This window comes from Lepidochelys kempii, chromosome 5 (genome assembly GCF_965140265.1).
Source record: "Lepidochelys kempii isolate rLepKem1 chromosome 5, rLepKem1.hap2, whole genome shotgun sequence".
Classification (NCBI taxonomy): domain Eukaryota; kingdom Metazoa; phylum Chordata; order Testudines; family Cheloniidae; genus Lepidochelys; species Lepidochelys kempii.
This window is the reverse complement of record NC_133260.1, coordinates 135,795,154-135,805,570: the sequence shown is the minus strand read 5'-3', so window position 1 is coordinate 135,805,570 and position 10,417 is coordinate 135,795,154.

Here is a 10,417-nt window from a genome sequence, read left to right as displayed (position 1 = left end):
ACGCCCTCCCTCCCCACCCAGTGGCCAGGGCAGAATTTAGCCCTTTGTGGGACAGAGACTTCCCTGGATGCAAATCACACTGCACGAAGCCTCAGGTTTATCTGCACTGAAATCTTTAAGCAGTAATGTGCCAAGGATTAAAAACTCTGCAGGTACCTGGCTTTTATGGTCCCAGAGGGGGCGTCAAGTACCGAATACTTAGCACCAAGGTTAAAGGGGCCTTAAGGTGCTGCAGAACTGATGACGTTTTTCTTGTGCACGGTGAGGGTGAGATTTGCGGGGGAACCCCCTGAGCTGCTGTGCAAGGGGCAAGATTTGGGCACCCCCTATTGCAGTGTGGAATCCAGCAGCACCATTGTATAACTCCATAGTGCTGCAGCTGGGGCCAGCTCCTCTTACACACACACTACACGTATAAACACACCTAATGAGGACACCCCACATTTGCCCAGTATCGCTCAAGCAGCAGATGTACCCCATGCATGCCTTTATGGAAAAGTCCGAGAGCATTAAGGAAGAATTAAACCAGCAGGGAGTCTATAGCAATTACTCTTTAAAATAATCTATGGAACTGAATCACGAATGCATCTCCGTTCCCAGACTGAATGACAGAAACATTTCATATAAGAGAATAAAGGACAGTGAATAATGCATTTCTGGTACAGATTGCCATTCAAATAATTGTGTTAAAAAGTGTATTTGTTTACTTTTTGTTTCCTATATTTTCCTTTCTTAATTTTTAAAGATAACTAAGAAATTTCATGGAAAAAACCCCGGGTTACTGCTACTGCCCAGCTGAATGCAAAGAAAACAAGAGATGCAGAAGGAAGGTTGAGTTCTCAAAAAGCTACAACTTCAAAATTCTTCCCTTTCTTCGAGCAAATTTTGTTATTAAGAACATAAGAATGGACATATTGGGTCAAACCAATGGTCCACCTACCCAATGTCCTGTCTTCCAGCAGTGGACAGTGCCAGATGCTTCAGAGGGCAATAATGAACAGAACAGGGCAATAATGAAGTGATCCATCCCCTGTCATCCAGTCTTAGCATCTGGTAATCAGAGGCCTAGGGACACCCAGAGCATGGGGATTAAGTCCCTGACCATCTTGGTTAATAGCCACTGATGGACCTGTCCTCCATGAATTTTTCCAATTGTTTTTTTAAACCACTTATACTTTTGGCCTTCACATCATCCCTGTCAATGAGTTCCACAGGTTGACTGGCCATTGTGTGAAGTACTTCCTTATATTCGTTTTAAATCTGCTGCCTATTAATTTCATTAGGTGACCCCTGGTTTTTGTGATACACGAAGGGGATAAAATAAAGCTTTCTTATTTACCTTCTCCACACGATTCATGATTTTATAGACCCTTATATCTCCCTGTGATGGGATATATACCCCACAGAGGACTGGAAGGGGTTAAGGTGGCTAAGTGGTCCAATTAACTCCACAGGCTGCACCTGAAGGAGGAGCCAGGGAGCAGGGGATTGATTGGGAACAGGCTCAGCTGGGCAGGAACAGGCAGGACTGCCATAAAGCCAGGGAACAGACAGCAGAGAGGGGCTGCAGGGCTGTAGCCCCTTTCTGCTGTCTGTTCCCTGGCTGTAGTCACTCCCTGAGAGGAAGGAGATGGGAGGCTGGTGAGCCCAGAAATGGGGGAAGCCAGGAAAGTAGGGAAAAGTGCAAAGGGAAACGAGCAAGGCAGGTCAGTGCAGGCCTAGGCTTTCTGATCAGAGGGTCCCTGAGTTGGAGTAGGAGGTGGGCCCGGGCACTGGGGATGTGGCACAGACCAGGCAGAGGACAGCTGACTGACTGGTATGATTTGTTCAGGAAAGACTTTGTTACCCCTGGAAGGGTAATCCAGCCGGAGGACCAAGTCATGAAGAGTAGCTGCAGTTCCTGGAGCAAGAGGGGCCACAGGGCAAGATAGGGTGGGAGATGACACTTCCAGAGGAGGGTGCAATGCCTGGTAGACCTAATCGCTAGGACAGCCAGGACGAGGTACCAGCTGCAGTGAGCAGACTCTGTCACGCTCCCCCTTAGTCATCTCTTTTCCAAACTGAAAAGTTCCAGTCTTTTTAATCTCTCCTCATATGGAAGATGTTCCATACCCCTCATCATTTTTGTTGCCTTTTGTTTCCATTTCTAATATATCTTTTTTGAGGTTGAGTAACTAGAACTGCGCGTGATATTCGGGGGGTGGGCGCACCATGGATTTATAGAGAGGCAACAAGATATTTTCTTTCTTATTATCGGTCCCTTTCTTAATGATTCCCAATCTTCCGTTCGCTTTTTTGACTCCCGCTGCACATGGAGTGGACGTTTTCAGAGAACTATCCACAATGACTCCAAGATCTCTTTCTTGAATGGTAACAGCTAATTTGGACCCCATCATTTTATACGTATACTTGGGATTATGTTTTCCAATATGTATTACTTTGCATTTGTCAGCATTGAGTTTCATCTGCCATTTTGTTGCCCAGTCACCCAGTTTTGTGAGATCCCTTTGTAACTCTTCACAGTCTGCTTTGGACTCAACTATCTTGAGTAGTTTTGTATTGTCTGTAATTTTGCCACCTCCCTGTTTACCCCTTTTCCCAGATCATTTATGACTATATTGAACAGCACTGGTCCCAGTATAGATCCCTGGGAGACACCCCTACTTACCTCTCTCCATTCTGAAAGCTGACCGTTTATTCCTACCCTTTGTTTCCTGTCTTTTAACAAGTTACTGATCCATGAGAGGACCTTCCCTCTTGTCCCATGACTGCTTACTTTGCTTAAGAGCCTTTTGTGAGGGACCTTGTCAAAGGCTTTCTGAAAGTCTAAGATGACTATATCCACTGGATCCCCCTTGTCCACATGTTTGTTGACAACCTCAAAGTATTCTAATAGATTAGTGGGGCATGATTTCCCTTCACAAAAGCCATATTGACTCTTCCCCCAACAAATTGTGTTCATCTATGTGTCTGATAATTCTGTTCTTTACTATAGTTTCAACAAATTTGCCTGGTCCTGAACTTAGGTTTACTGGCCGGCAATTGCCAGAATGACCTCTGGAGCCTTTTTAAAATATTAGCGTCACATTAACTATCCTCCAGTCACCAGGTAGAGAAGCTGATTTAAGTGATATGTTACATACCACAGTTAGTAGTTCTGCAATTTCACATTTGAGTTCCTTCAGAACTCTTGGGTGAATCCCACCTGGTCCTGTGATTTATTACTATTTAATTTATCAATTTGTTCCAAAACTTCCTCTACTCACACCACCGCCTGGGACAGTTCCTCAGATTTGTCACCTAATGAGAATGGCTCAGGTGTGGAAATCTCCCTCACATCCACTACAGTGAAGACTGATGCAAAGAATTCATTTAGCATCTCCACAATGGCCTTGTCTTCCTTGAGTGCTCCTTTAGCCCCTCGACCGTCCAACGGCCCCACTGCTTGTTTAACCGGCTTCCTGCTTCTGATGTACTTACAAAAAATTGCTGTTAGTTTTTGTGTCTTTTGCACGTTGCTCTTCACATTTTTTTCAGGCCTTCCTAATTATACTTTTGCATTTGACTTTCCGGAGTTTATTCTCCTTTATATTTTCCTCAATAGAATTTGACTTCCAATTTTTAAAGGATGCCTTTTTGCCTCTCACTGCCTTTCACTCCGTTGTTCATCCATGGTGGCATTTTTTTGGTCTTCTTATTGTGTTTCTAAATGTTGGGTATACATTGAATTTGAACCTCTATTATGATGGTTTTTAAAAAGTCTCCATGCAGCTTGCAGGCATTTCCATTTAACTAGCTTCATTTTTGTGTAGTTCTCCTTTTCGAAATTAAATCCTACCATAGTGGGCTTCTTTGGTATTCCTCCCCCTCCCACTCCCCAAGGAAGTTACATTGAATTACATTAGGGTCACTATTACCAAGCGGTTCATTTATATTCACCTCTTGGACCACACCCTGTGCTCCACCTAGGACTAAATCAAGAATTGCCTCCCCTTGTGGGTTCCAGGACTAGCTGCTCCAACAAGCCGTCATTAATGGTGTCTAGAAATCTCTGCATCCCGTTGATTCATTTAACATTTTTACTGTATTTGACGCTATGCTTTCTTTCACATATAGTGAAATACTATGAGGTGGGTGCAAAACTAGTTGGAAAACTATTCCCAGAGAGTAGTTATCAGTGATTCACAGCCATGCTGGAAGGGCATAACGAGTGGGGTCCCACAGAGATCAGTTCTGGGTCTCGTTCTGTTCAATATCTTCATCAATGATTTAGATAATGGCATAGAGAGTACACTTACAAAGTTTGTGGACTATGCCAAGCTGGGAGGGGTTAGGATTAAAATTCAAAATGATCTGGACAAACTGGAGAAATGATGTGAAGTAAACAGGATTAAATGCAATAAGGACAAATGCAAAGTACTCCACTTAGGAAGGAACAATCAGTTGCACACATACAAAATAGGAAATGACTGTCTAGGAAGGAGTACTGCAGAAAGGGATCTGGGGGGTCATACTGGATCACAAAAGCTAAATATGAGTCAACAATGTAACACTGTTGCAAAAAAAAGCGAACATCATTCTGGGATGTATTATCAGGAGGAGTGTTGTAAGCAAGACACAAAAAGTAATTCTTCCGCTCTACTCCATGTTGATTAGGCCTCAACTGGAGTATTGTGTCCCGTTCTGAGTGCCACATTTCAGGAAAGATGTGGACAAATTGGAGAAAGTCCAGAGAAGAGCAACAAAAATGATTAAAGGTCTAGAAAACATGACCTCTGAGGGAAGATTGAAAAAACTGGGTTTGTTTAGTCTGGAAAAGAGAAGACTGAAAGGGGACATGATAACAATTTTCAAGTACATAAAAGGATGTTACAAGGAGGAGGGAGAAGAATTGTTCTTCTTAACCTCTGAGGATAGGACAGGAAGCAATGGGCTTAAATTGCAGCAAGGGAGGTTTAGGTTGGACATTAGGAAGAAATTCCTAACAGTCAGGGCGGTTAAGCACTAGAGTAAATTGCCTAGGGAGGTTGTGGAATCTCCATCATTGGAGATTTTTAAGAGCAGGTTGGACAAACACCTGTCAGGAATGTTCTAGATAATACTTAGTCCTGCCATGAGGCAGGGGACTGGACTAGAGACCTCTCGAGGTCCCTTCCAGTTCTATGGTTCTATAAAGTATCATGCCCCCACCTACTCTGTCATTCCCATATATTTTGTACCCTGATATTACAAGGTCCCATTTTTGTGGATGACAATTGCACTACAAGTAACAGTTATGAGTTCCTAAATAAATTATGGCTGGAAGAAATAATTGTGAATAATGGTCTATCATCTGGCAAATCTATGATTTGCCCTGAAAGAAACATAACCTGAATAAGCAAAACTACTGAAGCCAGGTGAGAAGAATGAGATCTGACCAGCTGGTATTTTTAGAAATAATTTTGCCTGCATTCTAGGGTCATTTCCCTATTTCTTTGCTATGACGGATGTGAAATGACCAGACTGGAACTCATATGTGAACCATATGGTGAAGCTCACGGCAACAGATCCCTACTATAGCAATAAACCTGCTTAACGATGCATTTTCTTGCTCTACACCAAAAAATATGATGCAGCCTTTGAGAGACAAATATCAAAAATGAAAAGATGTTTAAATCCTAATGAGATGAAGGAGTGACAATAGAACTGATAAAAGGGGGACGTTCAAAATTAAGGCAGACAGTCAGTCTCTTAAAACTCCCCTTGCTATTTAAAAATGCACCCAACACACAGAAGAACTCTTTCTAAAACATGTACTAATTGGATTGTACACATATAGAGCATGTGCATACTAAAAGTAAAGATGCAGATTCTCTGCTGGCATAAATTGTTACAGATCCATTGGCTTCAATAGAAGTCCTCAAAAACAATAAGGAGACTGGTGGCACCTTAAAGACTAACAGATTTATTGGGGCATAAGCTTTCGTGGGTAAAAAGCCCCCTTCATCAGTTGCATGGAGTGAAAATTACAGATACAGGCATAAATATATATTGGCACATGAAGAGAAGGGAGTTACCTTACAAGTGGAGAACCAGTGTTGAAGGCCAATATCAAGAGAGGAATGCCAGATGAAGATCTGGCCAAGAAGCTGTACAGTTGGTCAAAAGAAGAATAGTTACTGAGCATGTGCAATAACCACTTTTCCTCGTTTAGGACCAAATGATGTGGTCCTTACTTAAGCAAACTGACTTCCATGGGAGCTCTGCTCCAGTAAGGATGGTGGGATTTGTCCATCATATCCCAGTATTTATAGAGCTGGCCAGAAAATGGTGACAAAACCACAATTTTTACAGAAAAATTGAAATGAACTGTTTGTGAAAGTTTTCACGGTTTTTATTCCCCATTTTCCAACAAGCTCTAACCATTTCTGTTTTAAATTTTGTTTTCAAAATACCTAAAGGGGCTATTTAGCATATTCTGTCTTTGTAATTCCAGCTATTTTTAGTTCAATGGGCTTGAAGTCCCTAACCAATATCTTTCAGCCTGCCTCCCTGGTAATGCTTTTCCATCATGAGCAGCGTGACATTTGCGAGTGCGCTCTGCGTCGTGCTGGCCACACCATCACACACCGTCCCTCCCACAAGCAGTTTCCTTTAACCCCAAGGGGAGAAGAGCCACAGGCTCCAGGAAGCCCATTTAGAACAGCACTGCCAATCGAGAGGGTGCTCAGAGACTGCGGTGGTGGGCACTAGCATTAAACCCTAACACGTTACCGGGGGAGCACCGTCATGCTGCTGAGAAGTGCTTGGAGAGCGAAAACCTTTAGTCGCTCCCCAGCGTTTGCTAAAGTGGGATTAAGATTGTGGTGTCTCTAGTCTGTAAATTAAGGCAGGACAAGGCAGGTTTACAGTGAACTGATGTGGAACAGAAAGAGTGACGGGGAGGGAATTATATGAATGTGTTGCAATCTCTTGGCAGAAGAAGGGATACGGCCTGGTTTTTGGCCTGCCTGTGGAGCATGGAAAGAAAGCAAGATGTGGTGTCTGGTTCAGAAACAGGAGGGTGAAGTGCAGGAGACGCTTCGGTTCCGTAGCTGGCGAATATGGAAAGCGTGGGTGGTTTGCACCTAGGTAGCCAGAGTGTGAGATAGCTAAGTGGCGACACCTTGGTCACAGCAGAAGTGTAGCAGAGTTGCGCTGTGCTGGTGATGTGTCCCAGGACTTTGCTGGGAGGTGCCAGGTGGTCATGGGTGTGGGCCGAGTGAAGTTTGTTTCCTGACATTCAAAGATTTTGGTGATTTTTTAATTGCAATATTCTAATGAACTTTTAAATATAAAATTGCATATTGTACGCACAACAAACTGTGTTAAAAGAACATTATTTAGGTGGCAAAGTCAAGCACCCAAAAGTCAGGAAATGCCAGAATTAAGGTTGCCCATACCAAAATTATAATTTATTTTTTCTGTGAAAATTAAATTAAATTCTCATTATAAAACCAATTATTTTAATAATTCAAATTATTATTATTTGTAAAACTGGTATTAGTAATAAATTGTTCTTATCTTTGCTGATCAGTTTGTGTACCATCCAACCTGTGAAAGGAACATTTTGCTCCCAAATACACTGGTGTAATTTCAGACCGTGGATTTACATGGGTGCAGGGCTTGTCTTACGGGTGGGCGACCTTCCAGGGCTCTGTGATCAGGGGGCACCGTGGTCAACAGGGCGTTAACTCACCGTGGCAGTCACAGCAATGGTGGTCGCGGCTCCTTTGGCTCCCCGGAGTGTGGCACAAGCTGCCGGGGTCTCATGCAGGGAGCAAGGAAGGGGGCTGCTATGCCCAGCCCAGCCCAGCTCCAGGGGTTTCAGGAGACGCAGGATTGCAGAGTTGCTCTGAGGCTCCCCACTGTGTCTTCTCCCGCTGCTGTGCACTCAGGCTGCCTGCCAGGGGCTGCATGTGCCCACACATCCCTGCTCCCTCCCCAAGACATGCCCAAAGGCAAGCGGGAGCCAGCAGGTAGTCCCGTGCCCAGCCCCGCCCTGTCCACCCACATCTCTCACCTGCTCCAGCCCAGATGGCAGCAAGGCAGAAGCAGCTTCCCAAGCCAAGAGCTGGGGTAATGCCTCCCTGCCTCTTCCCAGGAGATCTTCCCCCTCCATCCTCCCGCACAGAATCTGTCCCAAGGTGTGTCCCTGTGCCCACTCACCTAGGGCAGGGGTTCTCAAAGTGGGGGTCGGGACCCCTCAGGGGGTCGCGAGGTTATTACATGGGGGGTTGCGAGCTGTCAGCCTCCACCCCAACCCCCCCTTTGCCTCCAGCATTTATAATGGTGTTAAATATATAATTTTTAATTTATAAGGGGGGGGTCACCCTCAGAGGCTTGCTGTGTGAAAGGGGCCATCAGTATAAAAGTTTGAGAACCACTGACCTAGGGGATGGGTGACGGTGGGTGGGTGGGGGGCAGCTACATACCACGGCAGAGCAGGAGCTTGGGAGGGGAGGAGGAAGGAGAGAGCCCAGTTCGAGATCCAGAATCCCCTGGCTCTGACCCAGTCCTTGGGGGAGGATTCCTCTGTGTGGAATGGCACTGCACACCACTATGGGTAGGTGCAGCCAGCGGAAGGGTGCCAAAATACAGGTTCACACAGGGTGCCATTTGCCCTACACAGTTGTAATTGCAAACAGAATTTGGCCCAGAATGAGCCAGGGATCCCTGCCCCATTCATTACATACTCTTAGCTTCATTCATTATAACCCATTCACCCTGTGCAGTAAATGAGGCAAGGAACTGGCAGAAATAATTGTGTATGTTAATTAATGGCTGTATCTCAATGCATATGCACAAGGGAGCAGAATGTAGGGGTGAAGTGTCTAATTTCTATTACTTTGAGTCGACGTTATGAGAAAAAACAATTGGTGTGGGGCAAAAAGTTTCCATCCTGATATCTACTTAGCCTTCCAGCTGGTGTGATATGTAGATGACCGGGGTTTCGACATTGTCAGCTGATTGTATATGAGGACCCATGGTTTAAGTTGCCTCAGAATCAGTCTCCAAATAAGACTATCAGAATCAGGGACAGATTTACACCTTACGGGCCCCTAGGGACAGGATCTTCAGCACCCGCCCTGCCTACAGCTGACCTTCTGTTGCACACAGTTTTGGAGAGGTAAGGAGCCCCTAGAACATCAGCGCCCCTAGACATGCCGATTTGGAAATCCGGCCCTGAACAGAATCTGGGAGGTCCCCAAGGTGTCTTGAAGGAAGAGGGGGAACTAAGGACGTTTCCTTGGAGACTGTCTCATATCATAGCTATTGACGTGCGCCAAGATTATTCTGAACACAGAACTTCCAACTCAGCCCCTCCTGCAGGGCTCTCTCCACCCCATGGGAAAGCTTCAACCTACCAGCAATTTTCAGAATTTCCAAGAACTCCCCTCTGATTGGCTTTTCTTTCCCTGGAGGTGGGAAAGTGGGGGAAGGCAGCCAATCAGAGCTACAGCAGGAGGCAAACAGAGAGATCTCCTCTACCCTCAGGACTGACATGTTTTTGGGTAGGGCAGGGAGCAGCGGATGCCATTTTCAAAGGAGGGAGGAGGGAGCAGAAAGAGCTCAGCAGCTCAGGGTGGCTCCCTTCCTCCTTCCCCTCCTGTGAGCAATGGGTCAGTCTGCTCCCTCCTCCCCTCTCCCTCCCTGCAACTTCAGGCCTGGTGGGACTATAGCTGCAGGGGGCAGCAGATGTGGGGCTGGTGCCATGCAAGACTAACATGGGGCTACATGGGCAAGGTTGATGCAGGGCTGGAGGAAAGGGCAAATATGGAACTCTGGGGCACAATGTTAATTGAGGTAGGGCTAACAAAGCCTGGAACTTGGTTTAGTACATTTAAATGTCCAGAAAGCAGTCTTAATCTCAAATAAGATTAGTGCCGATGAGGGACTGGATCCCTCAGGGTGTTGCTAATGAGAGAGCTCCTGAGGCCAGAGCCAAAGTCTCCTTCCTGGGTACAAATCTGCCAGAGCCGGCTGCTCTGGAATGGTCTCACACAAGCAGGGGGTGGGAGGGTTTTTTCTTTTTTTTTCAAAAATCGAAAGACAACGAACATGATCTCATTGTTTTAAAATAAAATCTTATAATTGTTGGGCCACTCTCATGGTTTTGTGAAGGGCCTAACTCAAACTTTTGAGGTTGGCCATACTGATTATCTTACTTCTGTTCACCTCTCATTCCAATCAGTTTCTGCCTTCATTGTGTCACTGAGAAATCTATCCAACTTTGGCTTCCACCGTGTTTTCTTCCATCTGGCCTCCAGTCAATACTTGCTGTTAGGATCCAGCTTCTCTTCATGTATATGATGGAGCCGACCCTGAGACGGGTTTAGAACTTGTCTACTCATTCCCAAGTCTCTCATCTCTGCTATCTAAAGGCCTTAGGTAAGTC